Consider the following 21,460-nt stretch of genomic DNA (forward strand, 5'->3'; position numbering starts at 1 on the left):
AAGTACAAGAAAACTGACTCTTCTTACTGTCTATGTTTGAACTATTCATGTGACACTAGTTATAGATTCCGATGCTTCACTTCAGATTTACTGTATCCCTCTGACCATCTTATTGTTGATGAAACACAGATATAGCATCGGAATTAAATACAAGAGAAACAATGCCTACATAAGTACAAGAAAACTGACTCTTCTTACTGTCTATGATTTGAACCATTCCTGTGACACTAGTTATAGATTCCGATGCTTCTCTTCAGGTTTACTGTATCCCTCTGACCTTCTTATTGACGATGAAACACAGAAAATGCATCGGAATTAAATACAAAAGGCACAATGCCGACTTAAGTACAAGATAACTGACTCATCTTACTGTCTATGCTTTTAACCTTTCCTGTGACACTAGTTATAGATTCCGATGCTTCACTTCAGGTTTACTGTATCCCTCTGACCTTCTCATTGAAGATGAAACACAGATATTGCATCGGATTTAAATACAAAGGGCACAATGCCGACTTAAGCACAAGAAAACTGACTCCTCTTACTGACTTTGTTTGAACCATTCATGTGACACTAGTTATAGATTCCGATGCTTCACTTCATTTTTACTGTATCGCTCTGACTTTCTTATTGACGATTAAACACAGAAATTGCATCGGAATTAAATAGAAAAAGGCACAATGTCGACTTAAGTACAAGAAAACTGACCCTTCTTGCTGCCTATGTTTTGAACCATTCCTGTGACACTAGTTATAGTTGCCGATTCTTCACTTCAGGTTTACTGTATCCCTCTGACCTTTTTATTGACGATGAAGCACAGAAATTGCATCGGAATTAAATAGAAAAGGCACAATGCCGACTTAAGTACAAGAAAACTGACTCTTCTTACTGTCTATGTTTGAACTATTCATGTGACACTAGTTATAGATTCCGATGCTTCACTTCAGGTTTACTGTATACCTCTGACCATCTTATTGTTGATGAAACACAGATATAGCATCGGAATTAAATACAAGAGAATCAATGCCTACATAAGTACAAGAAAACCGACTCTTATTACTGTCTATGATTTGAACCATTCCTGTGACACTAGTTATAGATTCCGATGCTTCTCTTCAGGTTTACTGTATCCCTCTGACCTTCGTATTGACGATGAAACACAGAAAATGCATCGGAATTAAATACAAAAGGCACAACGCCGACTTAAGTGCAAGAAAACTGACTCATCTTACTGTCTATGCTTTTAACCTATCCTGTGACACTAGTTATAGATTCCGATGCTTCACTTCAGGTTTACTGTATCCCTCTGACCTTCTTATTGAAGATGAAACACAGATATTGCATCGGATTTAAATACAAAGGGCACAATGCCAACTTAAGTACAAGAAAACTGACTCTTCTTACTGACTATGTTTGAACCATTCATGTGGCACTAGTTATAGATTCCGATGCTTCACTTTATTTTTGCTGTATCCCTCTGACTTTCTTATTGACGATTAAACACAGAAATTGCATCGGAATTAAATAGAAAAAGGCACAATGTCGACTTAAGTACAAGAAAACTGACTCTTCTTACTGTCTATGCTTTGAATCATTCCTGTGACACTAGTTATAGATTCCGATGCTTCACTTCATTTTCACTGTATCCCTCTGACTTTCGTATTGACGTTTAAACACAGAAATTGCATCGGAATTAAATAGAAAAGGCACAATGCCGACTGAAGGACAAGAAAACTGACTCTTCTTACTGTCTATGCTTTGAACCATTCCTGTGACACTAGTTATAGATTCGATGCTTCACTTCAGGTTTACCGTATCCCTCTGACCTTCTTATTGACGATGAAACACAGAAATTGCATCGGAATTATATACAAAAGTCACAATGCCGACTTAAGTACAAGAAAACTGACCCTTCTTACTGTCTATGTTTGAACCATTCCTGTGACACTAGTTAAAGTTGCCGATTCTTCACTTCAGGTTTACTGCATACCTCTGACCTTCTTATTGTTGATGAAACACAGAAATTGCACCGGAATTAAATACAAAAGGCACAACGCCGACTTAAGTACAAGAAAACTGACTCTTCTTACTGTCTATGATTTGATCCACTCCTGTGACACTAGTTATAGATTCCGATGCTTCACTTCAGGTTTACTGTATCCCTCTGACCTTCTTATCGACGATGAAACATAGAAATTGCATCGGAATTAAATAGAAAAGGAACAATGCCGACTTAAGTACAAGAAAACTGACTCTTCTTACTGTCTATGCTTTGAACCACTCCTGTGACACTAGTTATAGATTCGATGCTTCACTTCACGTTTACTGTATCCCTCTGACCTTCATATTGACGATGAAACACAGAAATTTCAGCGGAATTAAATACAAAAGGCACAATGCCGCCTTAAGTACAAGAAAACTGACTCTTCTTACTGTCTATGCTTTGAACCATTCCTGTGACACTAGTTATAGATTCCGATGCTTCACTTCAGGTTTACTGTATCCCTCTGACCTTCTTATTGACGATGAAGCACAGAAATTGCATCGGAATTAAATACAAAAGGCACAATGTCGACTTAGGTACAAGAAAATTGACTCTTTTTACAGTCTATGTTTTGAACCATTCCTGAGACACTAGTTATAGATTCCGATGCTTCACTTCAGGTTTACTGTATCCCTCTGACCTTCTTATTGAAGATGAGACAGAGAAATTGCATCGGATTTAATACAAAAGGCACAATGCCGACTTAAGTGCAAGAAAACTGACTCCTCTTACTGTCTATGTTTTGAACCATTCCTGTGACACTAGATATAGATTCCGAAGCTTCACTTCAGCTTTACTGTATCCCTCTGACCTTCTTATTGACGATGTAACACAGAAATTGCATCGGAATTAAATACAAAAGGCACAATGCCGACTTAAGTACAAGAAAACTGACTCTTCTTACTGTCTATGCTTTGAACCATTCCTGTGACACTAGTTATAGATTCCGATGCTTCACTTCATTTTTACTGTATCCCTCTGACTTTCGTATTGACGATTTAACACAGAAATAGCATCGGAATTAAATAGAAAAGTCACAATGCCGACTTAAGGACAAGAAAACTGACTCTTTTTACTGTCTATGCTTTGAACCATTCCTGTGACACTAGTTATAGATTCGATGCTTCACTTTACGTTTACTGTATCCCTCTGACCTTCATATTGACGATGAAACACAGAAATTTCAGCGGAATTAAACACAAAAGGCACAATGCCGCCTTAAGTACAAGAAAACTGACTCTTCTTACTGTCTATGCTTTGAACCATTCCTGTGACACTAGTTATAGATTCCGATGCTTCACTTCAGGTTTACTGTATCCCTCTGACCTTCTTATTGAAGATGAGACAGAGAAATTGCATCGGATTTAATACAAAAGGCACAATGCCGACTTAAGTGCAAGAAAACTGACTCCTCTTACTGTCTATGTTTTGAACCATTCCTGTGACACTAGTTATAGATTCCGAAGCTTCACTTCAGGTTTACTGTATCCCTCTGACCTTCGTATTGACGATGAAACACAGATATTGCATCGGAATTAAATACAAAAGGCACAATGCCGACTGATGTACAAGAAAACTGATTCTTCTTACTGTTTATGTTTGAACCATTCCTGTGACACTAGTTATAGATTCCGATGCTTCACTTAAGGTTTACTGTATCCCTCTGACCTTCTTATTGACGATGAAACACAGAAATTGCATCGGAATTAAATACAAAAGGCACAATGCCGACTTAAGTACAAGAAAACTGACTCTTCTTACTGTCTATGTTTGAACCATTCCTGTGACACTACTTATAGATTCGGATGCTTCACATCAGGTTTACTGTATTCCTCTGGCCTTTTTATTGGCGATGAAACACAGAAATTGCATCGGAATTAAATACAAAAGGCACAATGCCGACTTAAGTACAAGAAAACTGACTCTTCTTACTGTCTATGTTTTGAACCATTCCTGTGACACTAGTTATAGATTCCGATAATTCACCTCAGGTTTGCTGTATCCCTCTGACCTTCTTATTGACGATGAAACACTGAAATTGCAACGGAATTAAATACAAAAGGCACAATGTCGACTTAGGTACAAGAAAATTGACTCTTTTTACAGTCTATGTTTTGAACCATTCCTGAGACACTAGTTATAGATTCCGATGCTTCACTTCCGGTTTACTGTATCCCTCTGACCTTCTTATTGAAGATGAGACAGAGAAATTGCATCGGATTTAATACAAAAGGCACAATGCCGACTTAAGTGCAAGAAAACTGACTCCTCTTACTGTCTATGTTTTGAACCATTCCTGTGACACTAGTTATAGATTCCGAAGCTTCACTTCAGGTTTACTGTATCCCTCTGACCTTCTTATTGACGATGAAACACAGATATTGCATCGGAATTAAATACAAAAGGCACAATGCCGACTGATGTACAAGAAAACTGATTCTTCTTACTGTTTATGTTTGAACCATTCCTGTGACACTAGTTATAGATTCCGATGCTTCACTTAAGGTTTACTGTATCCCTCTGACCTTCTTATTGACGATGAAACACAGAAATTGCATCGGAATTAAATACAAAAGGCACAATGCCGACTTAAGTACAAGAAAACTGACTCTTCTTACTGTCTATGTTTGAACCATTCCTGTGACACTACTTATAGATTCGGAAGCTTCACTTCAGGTTTACTGTATTCCTATGACCTTTTTATTGGCGATGAAACACAGAAATTGCATCGGAATTAAATACAAAAGGCACAATGCCGACTTAAGTACAAGAAAACTGACTCTTCTTATTGTCTATGTTTTGAACCATTCCTGTGACACTAGTTATAGATTCCGATGCTTTACTTCAGGTTTACTGTATCCCTCTGACCTTCTTATTGACGATGAAACACAGAAATTGCATCGGAGTTAAATACAAAAGCCACAATGCCGACTTAAGTACAAGAAAACTGACTCTTCTTACTGTCTATGATTGAACCATTCCTGTGACACTAGTTATAGATTCCGATGCTTCACTTGAGGTTTACTGTATCCCTCTGACCTTCATATTGACGATGAAACACAGACATTGCATCGGAGTTAAATACAAAAGGCACAATGCCGACTTAAGTACAAGAAAACTGACTCTTCTTACTGTCGATGTTTTGAACCATTCCTGTGACACTAGTTATAGATTCCGTTGCTCACTTCAGGTTTACTGTATCCCTCTGACCTTCTTATTGACGATGAAACATAGAAATTGCATCGGAATTAAATAGAAAAGGAACAATGCCGACTTAAGTTCAAGAATACTGACTCTTCTTACTGTCTATGATTTGAACCATTCCTGTGACACTAGTTATAGATTCCGATGCTTCACTTCAGAATTACTGTATCCCTCTGTCCTTCTTATTGAAGATGAAACACAGATATTGCATCGGAATTAAATACAAAGGGCACAATGCCGACTTAAGTACAAGAAAACTGACTCTTCTTACTGTCTATGTTTGAACCATTCATGTGACACTAGTTATAGATTCCGATGCTTCACTTCAGATTTACTGTATCCCTCTGACCATCTTATTGTTGATGAAACACAGATATAGCATCGGAATTAAATACAATAGACACAATCCCTACATAAGTACAAGAAAACTTACTCTTCTTACTGTCTATGATTTGAACCATTCCTGTGACACTAGTTACAGTTTCCGATGCTTCTCTTCAGGTTTACTGTATCCCTCTGACCTTCTTATTGACGATGAAACACAGAAATTGCATCGGAATTAAATACAAAAGGCACAACGCCGACTTAAGTACAAGAAAAATGACTCATCTTACTGTCTGTGTTTTGAACCTTTCCTGTGACACTAGTTATAGATTCCGATGCTTCACTTCAGGTTTACTGTATCCCTCTGACCTTCTTATTGTAGATGAAACACAGATATTGCATCGGAATTAAACACAAAGGGCACAATGCCGACTTAAGTACAAGAAAACTGACTCTTCTTACTGTCTATGTTTTCAACCATTAATGTAACACTAGTTATAGATTCCGATGCTTCACTTCATTTTTACTGTATCCCTCTGACTTTCTTATTGACGATTAAACACAGAAATTGCATCGGAATTAAATAGAAAAGGCACAATGCCGACTTAAGTACAAGAAAACTGACTCTTCTTACTGTCTATGCTTTGAACCAATCCTTTGACACTAGTTATAGATTCCGGTGCTTCACTTCATTTTTACTGTATCCCTCAGACTTCTTACTGACGATTAAACACAGAAAATGCATCGGAATTAAATAGAAAAGGCACAATGCCGACTTAAGTACAAGAAAACTGACTCTTCTTACCGTCTATGCTTTGAACCATTCCTGTGACACTAGATATAGATTTCGATGCTTCACTTCATTTTTACTGTATCCCTCTGACTTTCTTATTGACGATTAAACACAGAAATTGCATCGGAATTAAATAGAAAAGCACAATGCCGACTTAAGGACAAGAAAACTGACTCTTCTTACTGTCTATGCTTTGAACTATTCCTGTGACACTAGTTATAGATTCGATGCTTCACTTCAGGTTCACTGTATCCCTCTAACCATCATATTGACGATGAAACACTGAAATTGCAACGGTATTAAATACAAAAGGCACAATGTCGACTTAGGTACAAGAAAATTGACTCTTTTTACTGTCTATGTTTTGAACCATTCCTGAGACACTAGTTATAGATTCCGATTCATCACTTCAGGTTTACTGTATCCCTCTGACCTTCTTATTGACGATGAAACTCAGAAACTGCATCGGATTTAATACAAAAGGCACAATGCCGACTTAAGTACAAGAAAACTGACTCCGCTTACTGTCTATGTTTTGAACCATTCCAGTGACACTAGTTATAGATTCCGAAGCTTCACTTCAGCATTACTGTATCCCTCTGTCCTTCTTATTGACGATGAACCACAGAAATTGCATCGGAAGTAAATACAAAAGGCACAATGCCGACTTAACTACAAGAAAACTGACTCTTATTAATCTCTATGTTTTGAACCATTCCTGTGACACTAGTTATAGATTCCGATGCTTCACTTCAGGTTTACTGTATCCCTCTGACCTTCTTATTGACGATGAAACACAGATATTGCATCGTAATTAAATACAAAAGGCCTAATGCCGACTTAAGTACAAGAAAACTGACACTTCTTACTGTCTATGTTTTGAACCATTCATGTGACACTAATTATAGAGTCCGATGCTTCACTTCAGGTTTACTGTATCCCTCTGACCTTCCTATTGACGATGAAACACAGAAATTGCATCGGAATTAATTACAAAAGGCACAATGCCGACTGATGTACAAGAAAACTGATTCTTCTTACTGTTTATGTTTGAACCATTCCTGTGACACTAGTTATAGATTCCGATGCTTCACTTTAGGTTTACTGTATCCCTCTGACCTTCTTATTGACGATGAAACACAGAAATTGCATCGGAATTAAATACAAAAGGACCAATGCCAACTTAAGTACAAGAAAACTGACTCTTCTTATTGTCTATGTTTTGAACCATTCCTGTGACACTAGTTATAGATTCCGATGCTTTACTTCAGGTTCACTGTATCCCTCTGACCTTCTTATTGACGATGAAACACAGAAATTGCATCGGAGTTAAATACAAAAGGCACAATGCCGACTTAAGTACAAGAAAACTGACTCATCATACTGTCTATGTTTTGAACCATTCCTGTGGCACTAGTTATAGATTCCGATGCTTCACTTCAGGTTTACTGTATCCCTCTGACCTTCTCATTGACGATGAAACACAGAAATTGCATCGGAATTAAATACACAGGTCACAACGCCGACTTAAGTACAAGAAAACTGACTCATCTTACTGTCTATGATTTTAACCTTTCCTGTGACACTAGTTATAGATTCCGATGCTTCACTTCAGGTTTACTGTATCCCTCTGACCTTCTTATTGAAGATGAAACACAGATATTGTATCGGAATTAAATACGAAGGGCACAATGCCGACTTAAGTACAAGAAAACTGACTCTTCTTACTGTCTATGTTTGAACCATTCATGTGACACTAGTTGTAGATTCCGATGCTTCACTTCAGGTTTACTGTATCCCTCTGACCATCTTATTGTTGATGAAACACAGATATAGCATCGGAATTAAATACAAAAGGCACAATGCCTACATAAGTACAAGAAAACTGACTCTTCGACTGTCTATGATTTGAACCATTCCTGTTACACTAGTTATAGATTCCGATGCTTCTCTTCAGATTTACTGTATCCCACTGACCTTCTTATTGACGATGAAACACAGAAATTGCATCGGAATTAAATACAATAGGCACAATGCCGACTTAAGTACAAGAAAACAGACTCTTCTTACTGTCTGTGTTTTGAACCATTCATGTGACACTAGGCATAGCTTCCGATGCTTCACTTCAGGTTTACTGTATCCATTTGACGTTCTTATTAACGATGAAACACAGAATTTGCATCGGAATTAAATACAAAAGGCACAATGCCGGCTTATGTACAAGAAATCTGACTCTTCTTACTGTCTATGTTTGAACCATTCATGTGACACTAGTTATAGATTCCGATGCTTCACTTCAGGTTTACTGTATCCCTCTGACCATCTTATCGACGATGAAACACAGAAATTGCATCGGAATTAAATAGAAAAGGCACAATGCAGACTTAAGTACAAGAAAACTGACTCCTCTTACTGTCTATGATTGAAACATTCCTGTGACACTAGTTATAGATTCCGATGCTTCACCTGAGGTTAACTGTATCCCTCTGACATTCTTATTGACGATGAATTACAGAAATTGCATCGGAATTAAATACAAAAGGCACAATGCCGACTTAAGTACAAGAAAACTGACTCTTCTTACTGTCTATGTTTTGAACCATTCCTGTGACACTAGTTATAGATTCCGATGCTTCACTTCAGGTTTACTGTATCCCTCTGACCTTCTTATTGACGATGAAACACAGACATTGCACCGGAGTTGAATACAAAAGGCACAATGCCGACTTAAGTACAAGAAAACTGACTCTTCTTACTGCCTATGTTTTGAACCATTCCTGTGACACTAGTTATAGAGTCCGATGCTTCACTTCAGGTTTACTGTATCCCTCTGACCTTCTTATTGACGGTGAATCATAGAAATTGCATCGGAATTAAATAGAATAGGAACAATGCCGACTTAAGTTCAAGAATACTGACTCTTCTTACTGTCTATGATTTGAACCATTCCTGTGACACTAGTTATAGATTCCGATGCTTCACTTCAGGTTTACTGTATCCCACTGACATTCCTATTGACGATGAAACATATATATTGCATCGTAATTAAATACAAAAGGCACAATGCCGGCTTAAGTACAAGAAGACTGACTCTTCTTACTGTCTATGTTTTGAACCATTCATGCGACACTAATTATACAGCCCGATGCTTCACCTCAGGTTTACTGTATCCCTCTGACCTTCTTATTGACGATGAAACACAGAAATTGCATCGGAATTAAATGCAAAAGGCACAATGCCGACTAATGTACAAGAAAACTGATTCTTCTTACTGTTTATGTTTGAAAAATTCCTGTGACACTAGTTATAGATTCCGATGCTTCACTTCAGGTTTACTGTATCCCTCTGACCTTCTTATTGACGATGAAACACAGAAATTGCATCGGAATTAAATTCAAGAGGCACAATGCCGACTAGAGTACAAGAAAACTGACTCTTCTTACTGTCTTTGTTTGAACCATTCCTGTGACACTAGTTATAGATTCGGATGCTTCACTTCAGGTTTACTGTATTCCTCTGACCTTTTTATTGACGATGAAACACAGAAATTGCATCGGAATTAAATACAAAAGGCACAATGCCGACTTAAGTACAAGAAAACTGACTCTTCTTATTGTCTATGTTTTGAACCATTCCTGTGACACTAGTTATAGATTCCGATGCTTTACTTCAGGTTTACTGTATCCCTCTGACATTCTTATTGACGATGAAACACAGAATTTGCATCGGAGTTAAATACAAAAGGCACAATGCCGACTTAAGTACAAGAAAACTGACTCATCATACTGTCTATGTTTTGAACCATTCCTGTGACACTAGTTATAGATTCCGATTCTTCTCTTTAGGTTTACTGTATCCCTCTGACCTTCTCATTGACGATGAAACACAGAATTTGCATCGCAATTAAATACAAAAGGCACAATGCCGACTTAAGTACAAGAAAACAGACTCTTCTTACTGTCTGTGTTTTGAACCATTCATGTGACACTAGGCATAGCTTCCGATGCTTCACTTCAGGTTTACTGTACCCCTCTGGCCTTCTTATCGCCGATGAAACACAGAAATTGAATCGGAATTAAATACAAAAGGCACAATGCCGACTTAAGTACAAGAAGACTGACTCTTCTTACTGTCTATGATTGAACCATTCCTGTGACACTAGTTATAGATTCCGATGCTTCACTTGAGGTTTACTGTATCCCTCTGACCTTCTTATTGACGATGAAACACAGACATTGCATCGGAGTTAAATACAAAAGGCACAATGCCGACTTAAGTACAAGAAAACTGACTCTTCTTACTGTCTATGTTTTGAACCATTCCTGTGACACTAGTTATAGATTCCGATGCTTCACTTCAGGTTTACAGTATCCCTCTGACCTTCGTATTGACGATGAAACATAGAAATTGCATCGGAATTAAATAGGAAACGAACAATGCCGACTTAAGTTCAAGAATACTGACTCTTCTTACTGTCTATGATTTGATCCATTCCTGTGACACTAGTTATAGATTCCGATGCTTCACTTCAGGTTTACTGTATCCCTCTGTCCTTCTTATTGAGGATGAAACACAGATATTGCATCGGAATTAAATACAAAGGGCACAATGCCGCCTTAAGTACAAGAATACTGACTCTTCTTACTGTCTGTGTTTGAACCATTCATGTGACACTAGTTACAGATTCCGATGCTTCACTGCAGGTTTACTGTATCCCTCTGACCATCTTATTGTTGATGAAACACAGATATAGCATCGGAATTAAATACAAAAGACACAATGCCTACATAAGTACAAGAAAACTGACTCTTCTTACTGTCTATGATTTGAACCATTCCTGTGACACTAGTTATAGATTCCGATGCTTCTCTTCAGGTTTACTGTATCCCTCTGACCTTCTTATTGACGATGAAACACAGAAATTGCATCGGAATTAAATATAAAAGGCACAATGCCGACTTAAGAACAAGAAAACTGACTCTTCTTACTGTCTATGCTTTGAACCAATCCTTTGACACTAGTTAGAGATTCCGATGCTTCACTTCATTTTTGCTGTATCCCTCAGACTTCTTACTGACGATTAAACACAGAAATTGCATCGGAATTAAATAAAAAAGGCACAATGCCGACTTAAGTAAAAGAAAACTGACTCTTCTTACTGTCTATGCTTTGAACCATTCCTGTGACACTGGATATAGATTCCGATGCTTCACTTCATTTTTACTGTATCCCTCTGACTTTCTTATTGACGATTAAACACAGAAATTGCATCGGAATTAAATAGAAAAGGCACAATGCCGACTTAAGGACAAGAAAACTGACTCTTCTTACTGTCTATGCTTAGAACCATTCCTGTGACACTAGTTATAGATTCGATGCTTCACTTCAGGTTTACTGTATCCCTCTGACCTTCCTATTGACGATGAAACATATATATTGCATCGTAATTAAATACAAAAGGCACAATGCCGACTTAAGTACAAGAAGACTGACTCTTCTTACTGTCTATGTTTTGAACCATTCATGCGACACTAATTATAGAGGCCGATGCTTCACCTCAGGTTTACTGTATCCCTCTGACCTTCTTATTGACGATGAAACACAGACATTGCATCGGAGTTAAATACAAAAGGCACAATGCCGACTTAAGTACAAGAAAACTGACTCTTCTTACTGTCTAGGTTTTGAACCAGTCCTGTGACACTAGTTATAGATTCCGATGCTTCTCTTCAGGTTTACTGTATCCCTCTGACCTTCTTATTGACGATGAAACACAGAAATTGCATCGGAATTAAATATAAAAGGCACAATGCCGACTTAAGTACAAGAAAACTGACTCATCTTACTGTCTATCATTTTAACCTTTCCTGTGACACTAGTTATAGATTCCGATGCTTCACTCCAGGTTTACTGTATCCCTCTGACCTTCTTATTGAAGACGAAACACAGATATTGTATCGGAATTAAATACAAAGGGCACAATGCCGACTTAAGTACAAGAAAACTGACTCTTCTTACTGTCTATGTTTTAACCATTCATGTGACACTAGTTATAGATTCCGATGCTTTACTTCAGGTTTACTGTATCCCTCTGACCATCTTATTGTTGATGAAACACAGATATAGCATCGGAATTAAATACAAAAGGCACAATGCCTACATAAGTACAAGAAAACTGACTCTTCGACTGTCTATGATTTGAACCATTCCTGTTACACTAGTTATAGATTCCGATGCTTCTCTTCAGGTTTACTGTATCCCTCTGACCTTCTTATTGACGATGAAACACAGAAATTGCATCGGAATTAAATACAATAGGCACAATGCCGACTTAAGTACAAGAAAACAGACTCTTCTTACTGTCTGTGTTTTGAACCATTCATGTGACACTAGGCATAGTTTCCGATGCTTCACTTCAGGTTTACTGTATCCATTTGACGTTCTTATTATCGATGAAACACAGAATTAGCATCGGAATTAAATACAAAAGGCACAATGCCGACTTATGTACAAGAAAACTGACTCTTCTTACTGTCTATGTTTGAACAATTCATGTGACACTAGTTATAGATTCCGATGCTTCACTTCAGGTTTACTGTATCCCTCTGACCTTCTTATTGACAATGAAACACAGATATTGCATCGTAATTAAATACAAAAGGCACAATGCCGACTTAAGTACAAGAAAACTGACACTTCTTACTGTCTATGTTTTGAACCATTCATGTGACACTAATTATAGAGTCCGATGCTTCACTTCAGGTTTAATGTATCCCTCTGACCTTCTTATTGACGATGAAACACAGAAATTGCATCGGAATTAAATACAAAAGGCACAATGCCGACTGATGTACACGAAAACTGATTCTTCTTACTGTTTATGTTTGAACCATTCCTGTGACACTAGTTATAGATTCCGATGCTTCACTTCAGGTTTACTGTATCTCTCTGACCTTCTCATTGACGATGAAACACAGAAATTGCATCGGAATTAAATACAAAAGGCTTAATGCCGACTTAAGTACAAGAACACTGACTCTTCTTACTGTCTATGTTTGAACCATTCCTGTGACACTAGTTATAGATTCGGATGCTTCACTTCAGGTTTACTGTATCCCTCTGACCTTCTTATTGACGATGAAACACAGAAATTGCATCGGAATTAAATACAAAAGGCACAATGCCGATTTAAGTACAAGAAAACTGACTCTTCTTATTGTCTATGTTTTGAACCATTCCTGTGACACTAGTTATAGATTCCGATGCTTTACTTCAGGTTTACTGTATCCCTCTGACCCTCTTATTGACGATGAAACACAGAAATTGCATCGGAGTTAAATACAAAAGGCACAATGCCGACTTAAGTACAAGAAAACTGACTCATCATACTGTCTATGTTTTGAACCATTCCTGTGGCACTAGTTATAGATTCCGATGCTTCACTTCAGGTTTACTGTATCCCTCTGACCTTCTCATTGACGATGAGACACAGAAATTGCATCGGAATTGAATACAAAAGGCACAACGCCGACTTAAGTACAAGAAAACTGACTCATCTTACTGTCTATGTTTGAACCATTCATGTGACACTAGCTATAGATTCCGATGCTTTACTTCAGGTTTACTGTATCCCTCTGACCATCTTATTGTTGATGAAACACAGATATAGCATCGGAATTAAATACAAAAGGCACAATGCCGACTTAAGTACAAGAAAACTGACTCTTCTTACTGTCTATGATTGAAACATTCCTGTGACACTAGTTATAGATTCCGATGCTTCACTTGAGGTTAACTGTATCCCTCTGACCATCTTATTGACGATGAAACACAGAAATTGCATCGGAATTAAATACAAAATGCACAATGCCGACTTAAGTACAAGAAAACTGACTCTTCTTACTGTCTATGTTTTGAACCATTCCTGTGACACTAGTTATAGATTCCGATGCTTCACTTCAGGTTTACTGTATCCCTCTGACCTTCTTATTGACGATGAAACACAGACATTGCACCGGAGTTGAATACAAAAGGCACAATGCCGACTTAAGTTCAAGAAAACTGACTCTTCTTACTGTCTATGTTTTGAACCATTCCTGTGACACTAGTTATAGATTCCGATGCTTCACTTCAGGTTTACTGTATCCCTCTGACCTTCTTATTGACGATGAATCATAGAAATTGCATCGGAATTAAATAGAATAGGAACAATGCCGACTTAAGTTCAAGAATACTGACTCTTCTTACTGTCTATGATTTGAACCATTCCTGTGACACTAGTTACAGATTCCGATGCTTCACTTCAGGTTTACTGTATCCCACTGTCCTTCTTATTGAAGATGAAACACAGATATTGCACCGGAATTAAATACAAAAGGCACAACGCCTACTTAAGTACAAGAAAACTGACTCATTTTACTGTCTATGTTTGAACCTTTCCTGTGACACTAGTTTTGGATTCCGATGCTTCACTTCAGGTTTACTGTATCCCTCTGACCTTCTTATTGAAGATGAAACACAGATATTGCATCGGAATTAAATACAAAGGGCACAATTCCGACTTAAGTACAAGAAAACTGACTCTTCTTACTGTCTATGTTTGAACCATTCATGTGACACTAGTTATAGATTCCGATGCTTCACTTCAGTTTTACTGTATCCCTCTGACCATCTTATTGTTGATGAAAAACAGATATAGCATCGGAATTAAATACAAAAGGCACAATGCCTACAGAAGTACAAGAAAACTGACTCTTCTTACTGTCTATGATTTGAACCATTCCTGTGACACTAGTTATAGATTCCGATGCTTCTCTTCAGGTTTACTGTATCCCTCTGACTTTCTTATTGACGATAAAACTCAGAAATTGCATCGGAATTAAATACAAAAGGCACAATGCCGACTTAAGTACAAGAAAACAGACTCTTCTTACTGTCTGTTTTTTGAACCATTCATGTGACACTAGGCATAGCTTCCGATGCTTCACTTCAAGTTTACTGTATCCCTCTGACCTTCTTATCGACGATGAAACACAGAAATTGCATAGGAAATAAATACAAAAGGCACAATGCCGACTTAAGTACAAGAAAACTGACTCCTCTTACTGTCTATGTTTTGAACCATTCATGTGACACTAGTTATAGATTCCGATGCTACACTTCAGGTTTACTGTATCCCTCTGACCATCTTATTGTTGATGAAAAACAGATATAGCATCGGAATTAAATACAAAAGGCACAATGCCTACAGAAGTACAAGAAAACTGACTCTTCTTACTGTCTATGATTTGAACCATTCCTGTGACACTAGTTATAGATTCCGATGCTTCTCTTCAGGTTTACTGTATCCCTCTGACCCTCTTATTGACGATGAAACACAGAAATTGCATCGGAGTTAAATGCAAAAGGCACAATGCCGACTTAAGTACAAGAAAACTGATTCATCATACTGTCTATGTTTTGAACCATTCCTGTGACACTAGTTATAGATTCCGATGCTTCACTTCAGGTTTACTGTATCCCTCTGACCTTCTTATTGACGATGAAACACAGAAATTGCATCGGAAGTAAATACAAAAGGCACAAGGCCGACTTAAGTACAAGAAAACTGACTCATCTTACTGTCTATGTTTTGAACCTTTCCTGTGGCACTAGTTATAGATTCCGATGCTTCACTTCCGGTTTACTGTATCCCTCTGACCTTCTTATTGAAGATGAAACACAGATATTGCATCGGAATTAAATACAAAGGGCACAATGCCGACTTAAGTACAAGAAAACTGACTCTTCTTACTGTCTATGTTTGAACCATTCATGTGACACTAGTTATATATTCCGATGCTTCACTTCAGGTTAACTGTATCCATCTGACCTTCTTATTATCGATGGAACACAGAATTTGCATCGGAATTAAATACAAAAGGCACAATGGCGACTTATGTACAAGAAAACTGACTCTTCTTACTGTCTATGTTTGAACCATTCATGTGACACTAGTTATAGATTCCGATGCTTCACTTCAGGTTTACTGTATCCCTCTGACCTTCTTATCGACGATGAAACACAGAAATTGCATAGGAATTAAATACAAAAGGCACAATGCCGACTTACATACAAGAAAACTGACTCCTCTTACTGTCTATGATTGAACCATTTTTGTGACACTAGTTATAGATTCCGATGCTACAATTAAGGTTTAATGTATCCCTCTGACCTTCTCATTGACGATGAAACACAGAAATTGCATCGGAATTAAATACAAAAGGCTTAATGCCGACTTAAGTACAAGAACACTGACTCTTCTTACTGTCTATGTTTGAACCATTCCTGTGACACTAGTTATAGATTCGGATGCTTCCCTTCAGGTTTACTGTATCCCTCTGACCTTCTTATTGACGATGAAACACAGAAATTGCATCGGAATTAAATACAAAAGGCACAATGCCGATTTAAGTACAAGAAAACTGACTCTTCTTATTGTCTATGTTTTGAACCATTCCTGTGACACTAGTTATAGATTCCGATGCTTTACTTCAGGTTTACTGTATCCCTCTGACCCTCTTATTGACGATGAAACACAGAAATTGCATCGGAGTTAAATACAAAAGGCACAATGCCGACTTAAGTACAAGAAAACTGACTCATCATACTGTCTATGTTTTGAACCATTCCTGTGGCACTAGTTATAGATTCCGATGCTTCACTTCAGATTTACTGTATCCCTCTGACCTTCTCATTGACGATGAGACACAGAAACTGCATCGGAATTGAATACAAAAGGCACAACGCCGACTTAAGTACAAGAAAACTGACTCATCTTACTGTCTATGTTTGAACCATTCATGTGACACTAGCTATAGATTCCGATGCTTTACTTCAGGTTTACTGTATCCCTCTGACCATCTTATTGTTGATGAAACACAGATATAGCATCGGAATTAAATACAAAAGGCACAATGCCGACTTAAGTACAAGAAAACTGACTCTTCTTACTGTCTATGATTGAAACATTCCTGTGACACTAGTTATAGATTCCGATGCTTCACTTGAGGTTAACTGTATCCCTCTGACCATCTTATTGACGATGAAACACAGAAATTGCATCGGAATTAAATACAAAATGCACAATGCCGACTTAAGTACAAGAAAACTGACTCTTCTTACTGTCTATGTTTTGAACCATTCCTGTGACACTAGTTATAGATTCCGATGCTTCACTTCAGGTTTACTGTATCCCTCTGACCTTCTTATTGACGATGAAACACAGACATTGCACCGGAGTTGAATACAAAAGGCACAATGCCGACTTAAGTTCAAGAAAACTGACTCTTCTTACTGTCTATGTTTTGAACCATTCCTGTGACACTAGTTATAGATTCCGATGCTTCACTTCAGGTTTACTGTATCCCTCTGACCTTCTTATTGACGATGAATCATAGAAATTGCATCGGAATTAAATAGAATAGGAACAATGCCGACTTAAGTTCAAGAATACTGACTCTTCTTACTGTCTATGATTTGAACCATTCCTGTGACACTAGTTACAGATTCCGATGCTTCACTTCAGGTTTACTGTATCCCTCTGTCCTTCTTATTGAAGATGAAACACAGATATTGCACCGGAATTAAATACAAAGGGCACAATGCCTACTTAAGTACAAGAAAACTGACTCTTCTTACTGTCTATCTATGAACCATTCATGTGGCACTAGTTATACATTCCGATGCTTCACTTCAGGTTTACTGTATCCCTCTGACATTCTTATTGTTGATGAAACACAGATATAGAATCGGAATTAAATACAAAAGACACAATGCCTACATAAGTACAAGAAAACTGACTCCTCTTACTGTCTATGATTTGAACCATTCCAGTGAAACTAGTTATAAATTCCGATTTTTCTCTTCAGGTTTACTGTATCCGTCTGACCTTCTTATTGACGATGAAATACAGAAATTGCATCGGAATTAAATACAAAAGGCACAACGCCTACTTAAGTACAAGAAAACTGACTCATTTTACTGTCTATGTTTTGAACCTTTCCTGTGACACTAGTTTTGGATTCCGATGCTTCACTTCAGGTTTACTGTATCCCTCTGACCTTCTTATTGAAGATGAAACACAGATATTGCATCGGAATTAAATACAAAGGGCACAATTCCGACTTAAGTACAAGAAAACTGACTCTTCTTACTGTCTATGTTTGAACCATTCATGTGACACTAGTTATAGATTCCGATGCTTCACTTCAGTTTTACTGTATCCCTCTGACCATCTTATTGTTGATGAAAAACAGATATAGCATCGGAATTAAATACAAAAGGCACAATGCCTACAGAAGTACAAGAAAACTGATTCTTCTTACTGTCTATGATTTGAACCATTCCTGTGACACTAGTTATAGATTCCGATGCTTCTCTTCAGGTTTACTGTATCCCTCTGACCTTCTTATTGACGATAAAACTCAGAAATTGCATCGGAATTAAATACAAAAGGCACAATGCCGACTTAAGTACAAGAAAACGGACTCTTCTTACTGTCTGTTTTTTGAACCATTCATGTGACACTAGGCATAGCTTCCGATGCTTCACTTCAAGTTTACTGTATCCCTCTGACCTTCTTATCGACGATGAAACACAGAAATTGCATAGGAAATAAATACAAAAGGCACAATGCCGACTTAAGTACAAGAAAACTGACTCCTCTTACTGTCTATGTTTTGAACCATTCATGTGACACTAGTTATAGATTCCGATGCTACACTTCAGGTTTACTGTATCCCTCTGACCATCTTATTGTTGATGAAAAACAGATATAGCATCGGAATTAAATACAAAAGGCACAATGCCTACAGAAGTACAAGAAAACTGAGTCTTCTTACTGTCTATGATTTGAACCATTTGTGACACTAGTTATAGATTCCGATGCTTCTCTTCAGGTTTACTGTATCCCTCTGACCCTCTTATTGACGATGAAACACAGAAATTGCATCGGAGTTAAATGCAAAAGGCACAATGCTGACTTAAGTACAAGAAAACTGATTCATCATACTGTCTATGTTTTGAACCATTCCTGTGACACTAGTTATAGATTCCGATGCTTCACTTCAGGTTTACTGTATCCCTCTGACCTTCTTATTGACGATGAAACACAGAAATTGCATCGGAAGTAAATACAAAAGGCACAAGGCCGACTTAAGTACAAGAAAACTGACTCATCTTACTGTCTATGTTTTGAACCTTTCCTGTGGCACTAGTTATAGATTCCGATGCTTCACTTCCGGTTTACTGTATCCCTCTGACCTTCTTATTGAAGATGAAACACAGATATTGCATCGGAATTAAATACAAAGGGCACAATGCCGACTTAAGTACAAGAAAACTGACTCTTCTTACTGTCTATGTTTGAACCATTCATGTGACACTAGTTATAGATTCCGATGCTTCACTTCAGGTTTACTGTATCCCTCTGACCATCTTATTGTTGATGAAACACAGATATAGCATCGGAATTGAATACAAAAAGCATAATGCCTACATAAGTACAAGAAAACTGACTCTTCTTAGTGTCTATGATTTGAACCATTCCTGTTACACTAGTTATAGATTCCGATGCTTCTCTTCAGGTTTACTGTATCCCTCTGACCTTCTTATTGACGATGAAACACAGAAATTGCATCGGAATTAAATACAAAAGGCACAATGCCGACTTGAGTACAAGAAAACAGACTCTTCTTACTGTCTGTGTTTTGAACCATTCATGTGACACTAGGCATAGCTTCCGATGCTTCAATTCAGGTTAACTGTATCCATCTGACCTTCTTATTATCGATGGAACACAGAATTTGCATCGGAATTAAATACAAAAGGCACAATGGCGACTTATGTACAAGAAAACTGACTCTTCTTACTGTCTATGTTTGAACCATTCATGTGACACTAGTTATAGATTCCGATGCTTCACTTCAGGTTTACTGTATCCCTCTGACCTTCTTATCGACGATGAAACACAGAAATTGCATAGGAATTAAATACAAAAGGCACAATGCCGACTTACATACAAGAAAACTGACTCCTCTTACTGTCTATGATTGAACCATTTTTGTGACACTAGTTATAGATTCCGATGCTACACTTGAAGTTTAATGTATCCCTCTGACCTTCTTATTGACGATGAAACACAGAAATTGCGTCGGAATTAAATACAAAAGGCACAATGCCGACTTAAGTACAAGAAAACTGACTCTTCTTACTGTCTATATTTTGAACCATTCCTGTGACACTAGTTATAGATTCCTTGGAGACCAGTATTTGATTCCTAAGCAGCTGTGCAGGTTTACTGCATCCCTTGGACCTTCACATTGACCAAGAAAGACAGAACTTCCATCGGGATATAAATCAAAAGGGGCAATGCCTACTTGAGTACAAGAAGAGTGAATCTTCTAAAAAGTCGTGCTTTGAGCGTATCCTGGGATACCAGTATTAGATTCCGATGCACCAGTGTAGGTTTCACTTATCCCCTGGACCTTCACATCGACCATGAAACATAGAGATTGCATCGGGATTGAATACAAAAAGCACTATGCCGACTTAATTAAAAGAAGAGTGAATTTTCTAAGAGTTTGTGGTTTGAGCGGCTCCTGGGAGACCAGTATTAGATTCCGATGTACCAGTGCAGGTTTACTGTATCCCTTGGACCATCTCATTGACCATGAAACACAGAAATCGCATCGGGATTAAATAGAAAAGGCACAATGCCGACTTAAGTACAAGAAGAGTGAATCTCCTACGAGTTTGTGCTTTGAGCGGCTCCTGGGAGACGAGTATTAGATTCCGACGCACCAGTGCAGGTTTGCTGTATCCCTTGGACCTTCACATTGAGCATAAAAGAAAGAAATTGCTTCGGAATTTGAATACAAAAAGCACATTGCTCACTTATTTAAGAGAAGAGTGATTCTTCTAAGAGTTTGTGCTTTGAGCGGCTCCTGGGAGATCAGTATTAGATTCCGATGCACCATTACATGTTTACTGTATCCCATGGACCTTCACATTGACAATGAAACACAGAAATTACATCAGGATTGAATACAAATGGCACA

This window comes from Schistocerca americana, chromosome X, assembly GCF_021461395.2.
Source record: "Schistocerca americana isolate TAMUIC-IGC-003095 chromosome X, iqSchAmer2.1, whole genome shotgun sequence".
Taxonomy (NCBI): Eukaryota; Metazoa; Arthropoda; class Insecta; order Orthoptera; family Acrididae; genus Schistocerca; species Schistocerca americana.